At 41.1% G+C, this 18,043-nt stretch overlaps 2 long non-coding RNA genes across 2 annotated transcripts; one reads left to right on the top strand and one right to left on the bottom strand.

The window, feature by feature from the left end:
• LOC145423007 (uncharacterized) lies at nt 1-2,312 on the bottom strand. Its single transcript, XR_013904146.1, has 2 exons — nt 2,115-2,312; nt 1-637 (listed from the first exon to the last, which is right to left on the bottom strand). It is a non-coding gene; the product is annotated as an uncharacterized LOC145423007 (long non-coding RNA).
• A 4,093-nt stretch (nt 2,313-6,405) lies between these two features.
• On the top strand, nt 6,406-13,508 carry LOC145422923 (uncharacterized). The gene is made up of 2 exons (XR_013904095.1): nt 6,406-6,577; nt 10,931-13,508. It is a non-coding gene; the product is annotated as an uncharacterized LOC145422923 (long non-coding RNA).
• The last annotated feature ends 4,535 nt before the right edge of the window (nt 13,509-18,043 follow it).

The following is an 18,043-nucleotide window of genomic DNA, read 5'->3' on the forward strand; positions in this document are numbered from 1 at the left end:
TACATTTGTAAATCTTACTTTATGGTTGTGGATCATATCGTACACATTTGCAAACCTTCTCTCCATATTTATGCTACATCAGCGTTTCTGACACTATTTAGAGAACAAATAAAAGGAGACACTTCAGACCTTCATCCAGTCTCAACTGAAACTTCAGCGCTGTTATGCTGAAAAGTTAAATATTAACAAGTGTAGGTATTAAAAAACATTTTTTACATTAGAATTTTTTTCTGTCTTTTTATTGTTTGTTTCAGTCTGACTGATGACAACAGCAACAGGTGACACAGCAGTTAATCTGAGTTCCATTGGTTTGGTAAAATACACACTAAAATAAAATAGATGAAGTTAGCCACCTGGAGCCTTTTTGCTGACTACATTTAAGGATCGTGCTCCAGGAGCAGCCTGCCAGTCATACCATCATGCCATCTGTTAAACTAAACTAAAAGTAGCTGTAATAAAAACAACTTTCAGTGTAATTGTTTGACAGACAGATGGTCATAAACAGAAAAATATACTGTTGTATGGATTCTGTTCATCTGTTAGCCACCGAGCTTTCATCAGCAGCATCACTACTGATGTTTTTGGACATATGAGGAGGTGAAGCATCTGCGGTGTGGTCGGCAGAGCTGGCATGTACCTGGGATGAAGTACAAACATATATTGCATTACCACAGGGGGCGCTGTTGGTGGCACGATAGTGGGAGAAATCCACTTCAGTATAATCAACTGCATTCATGTCATCTTCAGTCCTAAACAGTGTTGGTCAAGTTACTTGAAAAAAGTAATCAGTAACTAATTACTGATTACTCCCCCAAAAAGTAATCCCGTTACTTTACTGATTACTTATTTTCAAAAGTAATTAATTACTTAGTTACTTAGTTACTTAGTTACTTTTTAAAAACACGATTTACAACCTGAAGAGGTGATAAAGTGATAGCTCTTTCAGCCCAATTCTACTTTTTCTACATAATCCATCATACAAAATGTAATCAAATGGAAAAGTCTCTTTTTTTAACTTGTTTTATCAGTTTTAATCTTTTAACTTTATGCATCAAGCAAAACATTTAATTATATGCAACATTCTCTGACTTGAATAAATTTGTTTAATATTTAAACCTATTTTCTACACATTCCAGCACATAAAATAAAATATTTTTTGTGTTTTCACTCACTCTTTCAAACAGATGCAAGTAAAACACAGCAGAAAATAAATAAAGTCAAAGACTCAGCGGTCCTTTTGCTCTATTTTCACCTGTAAAGCAGGAGCAGGGTAGGCGGAGGGTTACCCTGGTGTAGGTGTGCTGCGGTCAGTTGAAGAATCCGCGCGAGTGTCTCTGTGAGTTTCCCATCACGTCGTAGCTACTCGGTGCTTGCTCGGAAGTTTAGGGGTTTTTTTTCGCTGTAAAAAGAAGTTTTCTTCCCACGCACGATGGACGCTAATGTTTTTGTCACTTTTTATGGAATCAAACTCAAAGTAAGGTCAGTACTTCCACACTTTAAACGCTGCACGCTCATACTCTCTCCCGCACTCGATATATTATCCATTGTTGATCTGCACACAGCTGCTGTCACCAACGTCGCACTTGCTTACGTCACTGTCATGAGACATTCTCGCAAAAAAAATCACGGTTTTAGTAACGCAGTAACGCAGCGTTCCTACGGGAAAGTAACGGTAATCTAATTACCGATTTTGCAATAGTAATCCCTTACTTTACTCGTTACTTGAAAAATGTAATCAGATTACGCGTTACTGCCCATCTCTGGTCCTAAAGGAATCAAACTTCAGTCTCTCAAAATATGATGTAAATGAATAAAAATTCATACAGATAAACTCTGAGAGAAGATAAAATATGTGTACAAGAAATATTTATGTATGAAATCTTAAAAAACATTTGCTATCAGCTTGTTAATAAAACAAGAAAGAACCAAAAAAAAATGCAATTTATGTTAAATGCAAAAAAACAAACAAAAAACTAAAAAGCAGAATCTTTAAGCATTAATACTAGCAATCGCATAAAATATCTATCAATGATAAATTACTTTAATGCACAAACTGTGATCTAGATCCTAATTTCTGACCTCAGAGCTTAAAATCAGACCACAGTTTTAATTACTTTGTTGTGAGGAGAGGTGGAGAGGCTGTAGAGGTCTATTGTTTTCATCTCCATCTGGCTGGAGGTTTTTGGTGCAGCATCTGTTGAGGACACGTCTGCAGGAGGTGAACTGCTCTGTCTGTCCCCCTCTCTGATCTCTATATATACGTTGTTGCCCTGCAGAAAGAGGTCTCAGAGTCCCGTTTGGTGTTGAAGTGGTTGAAGTTGTGAACAATGAAACCATCAGAGTCATAATAAGACCACTTGAAGCAGTTTATATATCTGCATGTGACTGACGTGGTTATGGGCTGTTTGACAGCAGAACTGATGAAACTTGATGTTTCAGATAAATATAACATCTGTAGGTGATTTGAAGGAAAAGTAGCTGCTTTTGAGACGTGAAGCTTCTGTCACACCTTCAAAGACAAACACGACTGTTAGCAGAAACTCACCTTCTGTGACAATCAGCTCAAAATCATAGTTTCCATCTGGCCACAAGACTCTCTCCAAGGAGCACCTGTACCGTCCTGAGTCAGACTGTTTCAGCTGTGTGATGCTCACATACATAATATCATATGAGGTAACACCTTTGTTTTCATATTTAATGCTGTATCTGCCGTTCTGAGCTGCATCATCAGATGTTTCAACAAGAATGTTTCCATCTTCACATTTTTCCTTACAGAAGAGTTTCCTGCTTCCAGGGAAATAAAACCTGCATTTAACTGTGATGTTTCCTCCTTCCTCTGCTCTGTGAGGGAGAGTTTGTGCTTTGACCAAACCAGTGTTTCCATCCTGAAGTGCTGCTGAAAGGATGAACAATCTTTAGTTACAATCTTACTATAGATTAAATGTGACAGATGATTATTAATTTGAACTGATCACAGAAGTTCAGTTAACTTCATTTTTCTGGTTTTATTTGCAAACAGCAAACTTCCTGTTTTATACATGAACACAAAGCATCTTATGTGGAAGATTCAGAGTTTAAGGTTGTGAAAAAGATACAAAAATGAAATTTGACTTTTTTTTTTTTTTATCTTTGATGACATCATCATCATCATCACCAGCAGCAGCAGCAGCAGCTATTTCCATATTTGTATGTGAAATGAACATTTTAGTCGCGCTGCTAAACATCCAGTTCTCACTTTGTTGCTCTTCAGCTCATTAAAAGAAGAAATGAAACACAGAGTGTTTGTTTCATCAGCTGTACTATTATAAGTTTGTCTCTCATAGAAGAGTAGACGAAAAGCATTTGATTATAGATTCCATGTACAAGAAAAAAGTAGAAATTTCTGGGGATCAAACTGTTGGGAAACTAAAAATATTTTGTAAAGTGCAAAAAAAAATTTGTGGAAACATTTAAATTCCACTCATATCCAAACTTCACACTATGTTTAACCACAGAAACCAATAATTATGAGAGAGAACAAAGAAATGAAGAAGTGAGTCGCAAAACGAATTATAAATGAAAATAAAATGGAGACAAATAAAAGTTAGAAGAGAGAAAGTGACAGAAATAAGAAGAGAATTTACTCACTGAGGAAGATGAAGCAGAGCAAAGTGTGTTTCATCTCAGAGCTCTGATGGTTTAATGCTGCCTCTCTTCTTCTTTACTTCAAACCAGGAACTTCTTACTTCTCTTAATGACGAGGTCACGCCTTCAAACCACACACACACACACACACACACACACACACACACACACACACACACACACACACACACACACACGCTCCTTGAGTGATGCGATCCTAAATCCCGGCAGTCTGAGTGTGTGTGCAGGTCTGGATCCTGGAGGTCACGCTGGAAGGATCCATCTAGTGGAATCACTGGACTCTCTTCATGGAGCTCATGGCTCAGTAAAACAGCTGACACGGAGCATCGTTGATCACATGATCCCTTATCTTACCTGCTTAGCCTCTTGTGTCCTTGTCTAGTGTGTTTTTTTGTATTACTTTTCCCTGGAACACTCTCTCACAAACCTAAAGAGGAATTATGGATTTGATCAACTGGTCCCTGAATGCAATTCACACCCTTTTCTCAACGAGAAGTCTGGGTTCGGGTGAGCCTGAGTGTTGAAGATATCAACCTATTTGGAACCATGGTAACAGGGTTCTTGCTGATCGGAGCTGGCTTGGCCCTGGCTTATCGAAGATTAAAGAAAGCGGAATCAGCTGTTCAAAACCCCACAAGGCTGGGATTGAATCGATGGGACGGGTGGTGAATTCTCTAAATGGGCTCACTGAGCGCAGCACGCATAAGATCTTGGAGAAGCTTACGGCTGCTGTGAACACTCAGAATACGACCTCTGAGCGAAACTTGATCACATCTTGGAGAAGCTCACTGCGGTTGTGAGTTCTCAGTATCTGCTCTTTGAGCATAAGAAGGACAACATCACGGAGCGTAAGTTTGATAACATCACGGCTCTCCAACAGGAGATTGAGAGACCAGTGTTGGACTGTTAGAACAGCTTTGAAATTCACATGAGTTGTTCGCACTAAAGTAAAAACCACCATCACTTCATACGGCTACCACTCCAGCAACAGCTGTGATCTCAAGGCTGGAGCTAAACAAAAACACCCTGATAATAGACTGTCCTTCCTATCCTACGCAAGGCCACCTGGGTTAGCTGGAAGACTGTTTACTTAGCCTGGCAGGGCAAAGGACACTGTCTCAGCTGAACTCTGGACACACACACACACATACACTGATATGCACACACTGATCCCCCCTCCCTTTCCAAACGCCTTCGATGCTTGTGCCCTCCCGGGGAAGATGGCGGTCGACTGGACCAGCGCAGACATGCTGCAGGACCGGATGCGCTGTCTACACCGGCTCTCTCTCACCCTTTACCCACCCCTGTTGCTTGTCTTGTGTTTCTATGCTGTATTGATAGTCATGTGCTTTTTATGCTGAGGTGTTTTTTCTGTTATCAAACTGTTCTCCCATTAGGAGCTCAGTCTGAGTGGAGTTTTTTTTCTCCTCCTCTCACCTCCTGTTATGTATTTTCGTTGTTTTTTTCCTATCAGCCTACGTCTCTGACATGTCTTCCCAATGTGATGTTGGTGTAAGTTTGGTCAGAAGGTTCCTTTGTAAGTGCGCATTTGCCATTAGCGTGCTGCCTGCTGTAACCCTAATTTCCTTCGGGATTAATAAAGTATTTCTGATTCTGATTCTGATTAAATAGTCAGTATTTTAACAAGATGATGTACTTTTGAAATTATGCAAAGGACCTCATGTGCAGCACAAGGCGGCCATTTTCTGCTTGTAGGGGATAAGTTGCAAGATCATCAGTGTGCTCCAATATCCCGAGTGAGCTGAGATATTGCTGTGGAATATAAGTGTTTATATAAAATGCATGTAACATTTCCACACTTTTTAAAGGAACCTGGTGTAATTAAGCTCTTTGTATTTAGTTCTTTACAGTCAGAGGCCACTGCCGTATTTTGTCCTTTGTATTTTATTTAATTTCCTCTATTCTTCATATTGATCTTTTTTCCTCTCATGCTGTCAAAGTTCAGTACAAGTCCATATGGTTGTTGTTGGATAAAAGTAAAGGGGAAAAATACATTTTTGCTTATTCTGTCTTCCCCAACAGTAAAAGACTGCACATTAAGAACCCCAGCAATTGTGTTCTGTGCGGGTCCCAGGCTACATATAGGTGAGAATTTGTGTGTGTGTGTGTAAAAAAGAAGAAGAAGAAAACATTGTTTGTAAAAAATATTTACACAAGTTACACATTTTCTGTTAAGTTCTGGTTACAGATAGAAAGCAAAAAACTATGTGTAAAATTCACACACACAAGTTCCCTCACTTATGTGTGCGTTTCAACATACGAGTATGAATTTTGACCCTATTTTTCTTCCTTTCAGCTGTGTTACAGGAAAAAATGATTCTATGTTTCTTTACCTTCTTTTAAATGTACAAAGATGCCTTTTGTCTGCCCTCTGCCTATGGTTAGATTAGTTTAGAATTATCTTTTTAGACTTTCTCAGCAAAGACATACTGTTTTGGGACATATTGTTTTAGATTGTTTTATCTCTCACAGCTTTCTCCCAGCTCTCTGCTGACGAGACTAGCGCCACATATGGAGTTGTTTATTTTATCTGTTTTGTATTTTCTTATCCTGTTCTCACTGTCTTTCCTATAAAAAGTGCCCAGCCTCTGTACACGGTGTGAGTTGTTCTGAACAGCTTACCCGTGTGCACGTTAAAGCATAAAAAGTGATCTTGTCTCATTGTGTCTTTATTTCTCCTGGGTCTTTTACAGAGTTTTCCCCAACATTTCTTGGTCCTTCGAGCCGGATCGCCTCCATCGTGTCCCATCTCCGTGACCAGTCCACGTTGTTCGTCTGTCGACAGCCCACACACTAGGTGTGTGGTCAAAGACCAAGGGCGTTAAATTCGAGTCTTGGCCAACGTTCTTAGAAAGCGACCCACGGTGGTGGGGCCCGATCGAGGTGGACCAGACCCGGCGACACTGACCAGGTAGATACAGACACACTGACACAATCTTGCGTAAAATCGTATTTTAAATCCAGGGAATTTAAAATAGCGAAAGTAGCTCGTCGCGACTGGAAGCTCCCCACTTCTGTGGGTTTAAAGTAGCTCGTCGGCTGGTAGCTTGGAGCTCGTCGACTGGAAGCTCCCCACTCTTGTGGGTTAGGTTTGGAGCTCTGGGTAGCTCCCCCAGCTGGGTCAAGGGAATAAGTAGCTCGTCTACAGAAAGACTGGCAGCTCCCCTTACGATAAGGGTTCCGATCGCGCGAATAAGTGTGAATGTGAATGTATGTGTGTATTGTTGTAACTAACGGAGCAAGCTGACTTTTCACGGTCCAATAAGAGACTGAGCCGCTCCTACTGTGTTTTTCTTTCACTGCTGTTCGCTGAAGTGCTGGTGGTTTGAGAGAACGGTCGAGTTCCGTCTCGTAAAGTTCACACCGCTTTTGGAAATAGTCCGAAAGTAGAAGGGCGTGTGAGCAACCACTCTCGTCTCTAATTCCAGCGAAGGTGATAGCAGCTGTATCGTGTATATATTACTTAAACAAAAATAAGTAAATACATAAATAAGATGGGTAATCAAGCAAGTGAAATTAAAACTCACTCCTGCTGACGAGCAGTGGTGAGAAAAGAAAAGTCCAGACGCCGGACAAAAACAGTGTCTGTAAACTGAGAGATTTAAGAAAACAAAATATAAACAGTCAGAAGAACAGAACTCAACTGCCAGTTTAGTAAAACCAGAAGACGAGACACTGCAGTTCCCACAATCCTTTTAGTAAACCATCACTCACTCCTGCAGCCGCATCTGCAGCAACACCCATATCAGGAAGAACATAATAATCCCTTATTAAGTGAAAACTAGAGATCACAGTAGTTTTGTGGTAGTTTAAAAGGGTTGACAACAGACCGCACTGAGTAGATATAAATATAAAAAGTACGAAATAAAGAAAGTGATATTATCAATGAAACACAGTTGGCATGATGACCATGCCCACAATGTATAAAATGAATATAAAGCAAATAATTCACACGAAAATATTTTAATAAAATAAACAAGGTATATTAAGGCTGTGTCACTGTTCAGCCAAGGACAGTGTGTGAAAAGGTAACTGTCTCCACCTTGGGAAAAGGATGATTCTGCAGGTCATCTGAAGCCCTTGATGGATACAAAATAAAATATAAATAATATATTATAATAGAACTGCCTGGTCCGCCATGCAACAGAGAGAACAAATGTGACCGCAGATTGGACGAATTCAAAATTATCTGTTTGCTGAATAAGATGATCCTAACTAACAAATTGGCTCAGTAGTAGTTTAGTGGTACACACTGATAAAATATTATAATATGCTATTGCTGTCATATAAGACAAAGAGGATAATATTAACAATGACATAATATTAATATGAAGAGGCACCTTAATCGGTTATGATGTGAGGTGGATAATTGTTAAGCAGTAGTCTGCATCAAGCTTAAGGTTTGCTGAAACTCAGTGTAATGACATGTGAGATGAAGACAATACAGAGAATAACTAAACTAATGAAGTGCATAGAGGCACTTGACCAGCTTGAAACCTATCATTCTAGAATGACACATTGCTGAGATATAGAGCACACCTATAATAACAACCAATAAGCAAAACCCTGTAGACAACAGCTACAACTACAGGATTGAGAAGCTGAATTAAATATGTAGACACTGCTAAGCTGATGAGCATGTTCCACATTTTCTTTTCTTTTTCTTTTTTGTTTCTTTTAGAGCAGAAGCTGCTGTAACACACCCAAAGAAAGACTGTAGGTCTGACCAACCGTCTCAGTCATGGGCAAAAAGATGTCAGTCAATAAAATTCTAAAAGATAATTTATTGACGTAAAATATATCAAGAGATAAAAGATAAAACAGTCCAGTGTCCCACTTATGAATTGTATAAAAACACACAGTCCCAAGGCCAGAGCCAGCTATGCCACACGGCCAAGTTGCACCCCACATGTTGCCTTTAACAGGGTTAGAAGTTGTCCTTGGAGACCCACCACCCTGCAAGCATATAGTCAGTGGTCACTCAAGCCTCTGGAACTCTGCTGCCTTTAGGCTGTGGCATATAATAGGCCCTGGACTGCACAGAGAGACAAAACAACACAGCAGTGTTTGTAGTGTGGGCTATATGTAGACCAGTGTATCAGTGCAATCAAGTACACCTGCCTCTAATTAGTCCAACCCCATTCCAGCCATTGGCTCACCAAAAATGTGACAACCACAAAACCACTCCCAACCCAGTCCATATTATTGTGTGCAACTTCACACAATAATATGGAGCTGAATTAACACAGGCACATTAGTCTACCATGTTACAAGCTGCATGCTATTAAAAGCCAACATATGTAGACTTCTGCCTTGTTCGGATGGCAGCATTTTTTCTTTTTTCTTTTGTGTCCTGACACGTTTATGTTTTTTTGTTTTTGTTTGATTATTTTGTTGGTTTTGGAAATGAATTTAAACGAACTTGTGACAATACTTGAGAATCACAGTGACACATAGTGATTAGGCATATGATTGAAAAATGCCTAGGTTTAGAGCTGTGAGCTATGAGCTGTGAGCAATGCAAAGTTAAATATATATATATTTGTATAAATGGGAAACAACCCTAACTTAAAAGTTTGAAATGTGTGAGATCCATGAATTGTTTGAAAAACTAGAAATTATTTAAAATTGCCTTAAGTGAAAATGTAGAGTTGCATCTATTCTCCCAAACCAAAAAAAAAAAAAAAAAAAGGAGAAGAAGCATTCTGTAACTTAGAAATACGGCTGACGTGTTGACAACAGACTAAAACACTAATTCGCAGGTGGCTATCAGGAACAGAGAGGCGAGCAAAGTCACAAACACCAAGGCTGCAGACAGCCACGCAGAAACAGCAGATAACATAGAGACAACGCCTGCTAGAACCGTGGAGAGGACGGTCACTTCACACGAGATTGTAGGAGTGGGCCACAGAGAAATAATGCAAAACAGTTTTGAGGCAGCCACTTAAGAACTTATTTGACCTTACAGCACAGGCCGAGATTGTGTAGGTTACGCAGTAACCACAGATAGTACAATAATAAAAGCAAAACCACTTTCTTCTTCATATTCTGCACAGAGCGCTGAGCTGATAGCTGTGATACGCGAAAGCTAAATACACAAAGACAAACTAATAAACATACATACAGACAGCCAGTATGTTTTCTCTGCTGTGCATCATTTTGCAAAAAATTTGGCATAACAGAGGAATGATTACACCAACTGGCAAACCAGCATGCCAACCTCTTACAATGCCTACTGACTCTTTTATTACTACAGGCAACAATTTTGCTGACAGTGCCGCAAAACAGGCGGCACAAAAGACAAACATGACATTGATGGCAGTAAACACGCATCAGATTCCACTGGATGTGTTGCAAAGTGAACAAAAAGCAGCAAGCACAGCAGAGCAGGCAAAATGGCTAAAACACGGTGCAGTTCTGACAAACGATTTAATGATGTGTTATGGCAAGCCAGTGTTGCCAAAATCGCTCCACAAGATGGCGGCATTAGTGACTCATGGCTGTACGCATTTGTCATCGGGGGGAATGACCTGTATTGTCAACTCTCATTTCTACACTGTAAATTTTGAAACTTCAGCAAAACAATTTGTCAGAACGTGCATGACGTGTCAAAAATATAATGCTCAAGGTAACCTGCGACCAAGGAGAGGCCGTTTTCCAACTCCGCCTCATCCCTTTCACACAATTCATATGGATTTTATTGAACTAAGCGAATGTCAAGGGTCAAAATACGCCCTAGTGGTTATAGACGTGTTCTCAAAGTGGCCGGAAATCTATCCAGTGAAAAAGGCAGATGCAATTTCAGTAGCAAAGTGCCTATGCAATCACTTCATACCCACATATGGCATCCCAGCTTTGATACGATCAGACAACGGCACTCATTTTGTAAATGATGTCATCACTAAAGTCTCTGAAGCACTCGGTTTCAGCATAAAACACCACTGTGCTTATCACCCTCAGAGCGCAGGCCTTGTAGAGAGAACTAACGGCACTATAAAACAAAGGCTCAGGAAATGCATGGCAGAAACAGGAAGGCCGTGGCCTGAATGTTTGGGTTTAGTGAAGATGTGGATGCGCTTAACACAAGGCTCCCATAAACTAACTCCATTTGAAATCATTCATGGCAGGCCGTTTCCACTGCCTATTACCAGTCAACCAATAGACAAAGCAATCAGAGAAAACACATTAGCAGAGTGGATGTCTAAGCTGTTAGAAAACAAAGAGATCGTTGTACATAATCAACAACCTGATGATGTTTCTCCAGTGTCTTGCAGACTAAAGCCCGGTGACTGGGTTCTGATCAAGGTGCTCCAAAGGAAAAACTGGAGCACACCCAGGTGGGAGGGGCCATACCAAGTCCTCCTCACTACACCGACCGCTTGCAAAATTGCGGAACGACCATCCTGGATCCATCAGAGTCACTGCAGGCGAGTAAGTGAAGCCATCTAAACTCAGTCGACACAGGCTCGCCCAATTGTTGTGATCTCGCCCGGTGGAGGGAACAGCCTTTCTGGCCGGGGGGTCTACTCACGACAGGAGGGTGTGTCCTGTTGTCATGAGGTGGTGGCTCCTAATAACTGCAGCGGCCCTGACCCTGGCCGGGCTCCTCACCTTTGCTTCCATGAGGGACAACAAGTCACGCTATATGGAGAAAAGGCAGACACTGTATGACAAAGGAAAGTACACCAAGTTTCCCCATGGCTACGCCACTAACTTCTGGTGGCAGTTTATGAACACTACAGCTCATTTGAATAACAAAACTGACTGCTATGCATGTACCCATATGCCCCTATCCTCACAGACGTCTGGCCTGTGGCCGTACAGCATACCTGAAGATCGCAGTTGGTGTCTGTTGGGCCTGGCAACACATCCAGGCTACGGTACTCTTTGGTCCAAAGCCAACTACAGCATCCCAGCAAAAGCAACCTGGAGGTCATCGTCACTCACAAATGTGAACTGTTCCGGACAGACCTACCTACTGACCTGGCCCCAAGTCTCAGACCCACTGCCTGATGTAATTCTACTGAACAAACTGAACGCATCACAACTGCCAGTATGTGTGATGAACAATGGATCGCGGGCAGTGGGGGAGCTGCCTACTCACCTATGTAAGTCCATATACACTTTCTGCCCACCGAGGAACGAGAGGAAGTGTATGGACTGTTCACTCAACGAAACCTGTGCCAGTAACGCGACACTGATGAGCCTCAACTGTCGCTCCAACTACAGCTACCGAATGATACTACAAACAAAGACTCATTACCAGACAGGATGTGCACGGACGGCACCAAGCAGCAAAGGAACCAGAGTTTCGCATCTGAGGAGGAGTGAAATTCTTACAGAACTTGATCCCCGGCATTGGAGTTGCCGAGGTGCGGGATCATGTGGAAATCAACCGATATGCTCTGCTACGACACATCAACTTGACTAAGACCCTGGGAACCGCCTTAGCAGGAGAACAGCAGGCCATCAGAACGATGGTGCTGCAGAACAGACTGACACTAGACCTGCTAACAGCATCACAAGGAGGAGTTTGCAAGCTGATCGGGGAAACATGTTGCACTTTTATCCCTGATGGATACGAAACTGGAGGAGACATTTATGAAGCTTTGCAGAATTTGACCGCTCTGCAAAAATATGTCACTGACCACACACCTGGAGCAGCTACAGCACAAGGCTGGCTGGACTGGCTGTTCAGCGGTTCATGGCTAGCTGCTGTAGCAAAGCCATTTTTTCTTCTAGGTCTCATCATGATAGCACTGCTCATATTAGTGTTGTGTGTGTTGCCATGCCTAAGAGTAATGATTTCAAAGATGATAACAACTACAATGACTGCTTATGTTGCCGTGCCTGAAGAAGAACAACATCCCGTTGCAATTCTGTTAGAGGAGAACTTGTACTAGCTGCTAATAAATGACGTGGTGATTAAAAATGACTTGTCAAGTGATCATGCACTGATTAAAACATTAGTAGGTTATGCAAGTTTTCATGCTTTTATTTTTTTTGAAGTCTTCAGTTTTAAACATAAAGTTTCCATTTTAAATATGACGTTTTCATTATTTTACATATAAAGTTTTCAATTTAAGGTTTGCATCGTTTTAAGTATAAGGTTTCAGGCTTGTATTTTTTGAAGTTTTCATTTTATAATATAAGGTTTTCATCCTTGTATTTTTTGAAGTTTTCATTTTACATATTAGGTTTTCATCATTTTTAAATATAAAGTTTTCATTTTAGTTTTCATCCTTTTATTTTTTGTAGTTTTAGTTTTATTATTTTTTCTTGTTTATTCCACTTGTTATTTCATTTACTATGATTTTCATTTACTATGTTTTTCTTTTTATTATTTTCTTTTGTTTTATTCTTTAGACCAAATGACTTCCATTTCTGCTATGCTGACATTTTGAAAATTAAAAAATTGCTTAAGATACTTAATAAATAACCTTCACAGACAATTGTTGTATACGTTTAAAATAAGTTAAAACAGGAGGGAATGTTACAGGAAAAATGATTCTATGTTTCTTTACCTTCTTTTAAATGTACAAAGATGCCTTTTGTCTGCCCTCTGCCTATGGTTAGATTAGTTTAGAATTATCTTTTTAGACTTTCTCAGCAAAGACATACTGTTTTGGGACATATTGTTTTAGATTGTTTTATCTCTCACAGCTTTCTCCCAGCTCTCTGCTGACGAGACTAGCGCCACATATGGAGTTGTTTATTTTATCTGTTTTGTATTTTCTTATCCTGTTCTCACTGTCTTTCCTATAAAAAGTGCCCAGCCTCTGTACACGGTGTGAGTTGTTCTGAACAGCTTACCCGTGTGCACGTTAAAGCATAAAAAGTGATCTTGTCTCATTGTGTCTTTATTTCTCCTGGGTCTTTTACAGAGTTTTCCCCCAACAAGCTGATTGGTCAATGTCATGTCACTCACAAATGTAAAAATCCAATCAGAGAACAGATGGGTTTGGCTGTCAGAGGGGCACTTTATGCAACTCACACACAAGTGCAGAGTTTAACACGTAGTTTTTTGCTTTGTATCTGTAACCAGACCTTAACAAAAAACGTGTAACTTGTGTAAATATTTTTTTACACACACACACAAATTCTCATATATCATTGCACAAACATTTTCAGATATTTTGGTTTACAAGGTAACAAAACTCAGTCCACAACTACACATTTGATTTACAAGTACAAAATATTTATGGCCACAATTTGAGCCGGTACAATCACATCCAATTTGTGAAATGTGCCATGATGCTTCTGCTGTGCATACACAAAGTTTCACAACACATCTTCTAAAGAGCTGCAAACTTCTGTATACATGTACATGTAAGAACTGCATACACGCGCTGAGGCTACATGACTGGCTAATATTGACCATTTTAACAGTTCACTGCCGCTTCCTCTTAATTCTCTGCAGCAGCATGTTTAGATGAGCTTCAGCTGATCTGCATGGACTGCTGGCTGAGCTTAACCCAGGATAATGTGTTTTAATGTTAAAATAGGGCTTCATGTCTTGTGTCATTTAAATACTTGTTCACTTGAAAACATTGTTTCAATCTGCTCTACCATGATGTAGATAGGAAGTAAAATGAAGTAGGGGTTATATACTCAAGAAAGAGTATATAAACAGTGTTGTGGAGGTGAAGAGAGTGCAAGAAAGAATCATGAAATTAAAGCTGGATATTGAAGCTGTGATGATGAGTGTTGTCAGTGAGTTTTCCCCACAGGCTGGATCTCAGTTAGAAAAAAGAGAAATTCTGCAGTAAGCTGGATTAAGTGTAGTGTAGTGAACACGCTTCAACAAAAGATGACTGACAATATACAGCTGTAGTGCTGAGGGAAACTGCCAAGCAGGAGTTTGATATTTCCTCTGGACAAAGATTTAAAAAACACAAGGAGAAAAGTATACAGGAGTGCTGGGAGGCTATGCATACAAAGGCAGACGTGACAAAGAAAAAGACTAGTGAGTTGTATGTGAGGCTAGACATTAAGGAAAGACAAAAGGACTTGTATTGATTGGCTGCGCAGAGACATAAAGCTGGAAAGAATTTTCAGCAGGTTAGAGTGATTGTGGATAGAGATGGAAATGTAGTGAGAAACTAATGAAAGAGAGAGCGAGACAGAGGAGGATAGATGGTGGAAAACTTGTGAGGAAAAAACGCAGACCAGACTTGAGTATAAAGTCAGATGTTAAAAGAAGGAACTCACTGTGAGTTCCTCATTTCTTTTTCTGCGTTGTTAACATCAAAGTTCCTGAGAAAAAATTCTGCGTGTGATCCAGCTTTGAACCACATTTCACTCTGTTTTTCTCATTGTATCATAATGGGACAGATAGTTAACCAGACTGAGGTCTCCAACAGAATGTTTGACACTGCTGTGAAGTCTTGTGTCAGGACACCAGTGGAAGATCGAAAATACTGCAGGTTCGTATTTTTTGTTTCTAGCCTCTGATGGTAGGAGGTTGCAGAAACACTTCCTACTGAGCCGCAGTTGTTTTGCACTTTGCGTTTTGGTGTCACAGCCCTCAGACTTTACTTTATCACAACATGCATGAACACATATTTCAACATTACTGTGAAACAGGATGCTTCTAATTTTGGAGATATTGCGAAAATGAAAGAGAGCAGTCTTACATATTTGTTGAATGTGTGCATTGAAGGACTAGATAGACACCATATTTCTAAGGGTTTTAGGGCTGCACCCTGTGGAACTCCATAATTAACCTTTGTGTTGAAAGAGGACTCCCTATCTACATGAACAAACTGGAGTCTGTTAGATATGATTCAAGCCAGTGCAGCACAGTACCTTTAATACCCACAGTGTCACGGTACTGGTTCTGTGACCCAGTGTTTTGTGTTTAAGTTATATTCCTTGATTATTTGTTATTCATGGCTTTGCTTTTCTTGGTGGTTTTCTGTTTATATTATCTTTATAGTTCTAGCTCCTAGTTTTGGTCACAGTGTCTTCCTTTTGTTCCATGTTGCATATCCAGTCAGTCATGTCTCAGTGTCAAGTCTGTGTCTCTGAGTTTGTGTCTTTGCAAATGTCTCTGGCTTCCTGTTTTACTTTGAGTGTCCTTGTCTTATGTCAGCTTTGTTCCCACTTGTTCTCCATCCTCTCGTTAGCTGTGTCCCAATTCATAGGCCCCATCCTTCGGAGGCCGCTTTGAAAGCCGATAATGTCACAGCCAGGCAACAAAGGCTGTCCCAATTCGAAGGCTGCTCGAAATGCGTCCTCCTTTTCTCTGGATATGAAGGATGGGTCGGGTGTATCCTTCGTGGCCCAACCTATCCCAGGATTCATAGCGCAGCGGTGGCTGTGGATAATTTTTTTTAATGGCAGATGGCTTAAGCGGGCTGGCTTAACAGTAAACTTTTAAAAGTACTGACTTTTATGTCACGTATTTATGCGGCGGTAGATGCCGTTCAATTGTTGACCTTAATCTTAAGCGAATGTGATGATTTTGTGGATAATTAACTCAGTAATCAATACACAAACAGAACAAGCTCATAGTCTGTGAAGGCTGCCGTGTTTAGTCCCAAATATCACGGCACAAGCAGGATTCACTGCACTGTTAATGTTGCTATTTTGCTGCCTCTGTTCAGTGGTTAAAGCCAAACAGACTTGTTAAGCTAAACAAAATGTGCTTTATTCATAGGAGTCAAACATGTGGCCACTGTACCATCTGGGAACTCTTCTTATTTAGTACTCGTAATAACACAAACAGAAAATACTCCTTCTCTTTCGCTGTTTTGTGTAGTAGTGTGTACCAGCGGTCCCCAACCTTTTGATGTCCGGAGTGGTTTAATGTCAGACAATATTTTCACAGACCGGCCTTTAAGGTGTCGCGGATAAATACAACAACATAAAATGATATGACCAAGACAAAAACTGGTATTTTGTAAGTATAATAATAAACGCAAATTCACAGTGTAATCGTGTAACTTTATTCGCAGCGTCCTCCTGAAATGCAGCAATAACATTGAGAGTAGCATCCTCTGCCCCTTAATGGTCTCTGGTCGCTATGGTAATGCATAAATATTTCTTTCAAAATAAGATACACAACTACAACACAGGAAAAGACCCAGGGAGACCGAGTTAACGATAAAATCCCTGAAAACCATAAATTGCACACCCGAGGCCATCTGAGACCGTCACCTTTTTGTCTGTCCTGCACTCTCTCTCTTTTTCTTTCTCTCTGATTGTTAAATAAAAGTATAAACATGTATTTATAAGTTAAACTTGTGTTTGAATCCTGTAGGTTATCACACATTTGATCTCCATGTGTGAGAACTGCAAGTGCCCAGAGTGAGGACAGACTGAGGGACCCACTGCTGCACATCATCTGTGAGACTTTGCGTGTGTGGGGAAGAGGAGGAAGAGGAGGAGGAAGAGCCAGCACCAGCTGACAGATGGAGATAATAGAACTTTGTGAACGACTGCTAGAAACGTTTAAAAGCAGCGATGTGGTTGGGGATGAGGAGTAGGTCTCTAGCCCTCCATCATCCCTGCTTCCTCTTCAAAGAGGAAGTGGCATCCACGCCGCGACGCTCCTCACCACAGCCGGATTCCGGGACTTCTGAACAACCGGCTGTGGTGTGTAACGCAGGTATTTTCTAGTCACCTACTAAAAAATTGACTGTTTGCTCTGGGACAGTGTATTGTGTGGGGAGCAACGAAGCCAGTTTTTCTTGTGCTTCTTCTGAGCCAAGGATTATTACCATGGGCACTGTCCATTTCGAGGACTTGCATATTAATCCTGTGAATAAGTAGATTTCCCCCCCTCTGTTTCTCTAGTCAGCCCTGAGTCTGTCAACTCAGTGACTGTTCATTCCGAGGAAATCTGCTCCGAATTAATGGATTTTAAGAAGTGTTCCCTCCGGAAGATTTAAAGACTGTTTCTCCTGAGAGCTCAACTGAGCTGCCATGTTTCTGTTCCACCAAAGGTTTTCGCACCATCTGGTTCAGTTTCTGTTCCCGCTGGGGGCTCAGGAGAACCACTCCAGCCATCCACGGCTTCCACGCCACCCTCTGTTTCTGCTGGGGGCTCTGAGGAGTCTATCTGGAGAGTTCGTCCAGTTGTCCAATGCTTCCATGCTGCTGCCTGTTCTCGCTGGTGGCTCAGGAGAGTCCATCTAGCTGCCAGCACAACTGTCTGCGGCTGTCACGCCGTCACCTGTGCCTCCACCACGCATGGCGTCCATGCCACTGCCTACTCAACTGCTAGCTCAACCACCAGCTCAACCATCCACAGCTGCCACCAGCTGAACCACTTGCAACCGCCATGCTGCCATCTAGTCCAGATCCGTATCCGCCAGAGGTTAGTGCGCTGTCTGGTCCTGCCTCGCCTGGTCCTGCTACGTCTGATCCTGCC

This window comes from Astatotilapia calliptera, chromosome 20 (genome assembly GCF_964374335.1).
Source record: "Astatotilapia calliptera chromosome 20, fAstCal68.1, whole genome shotgun sequence".
NCBI lineage: Eukaryota > Metazoa > Chordata > Actinopteri > Cichliformes > Cichlidae > Astatotilapia > Astatotilapia calliptera.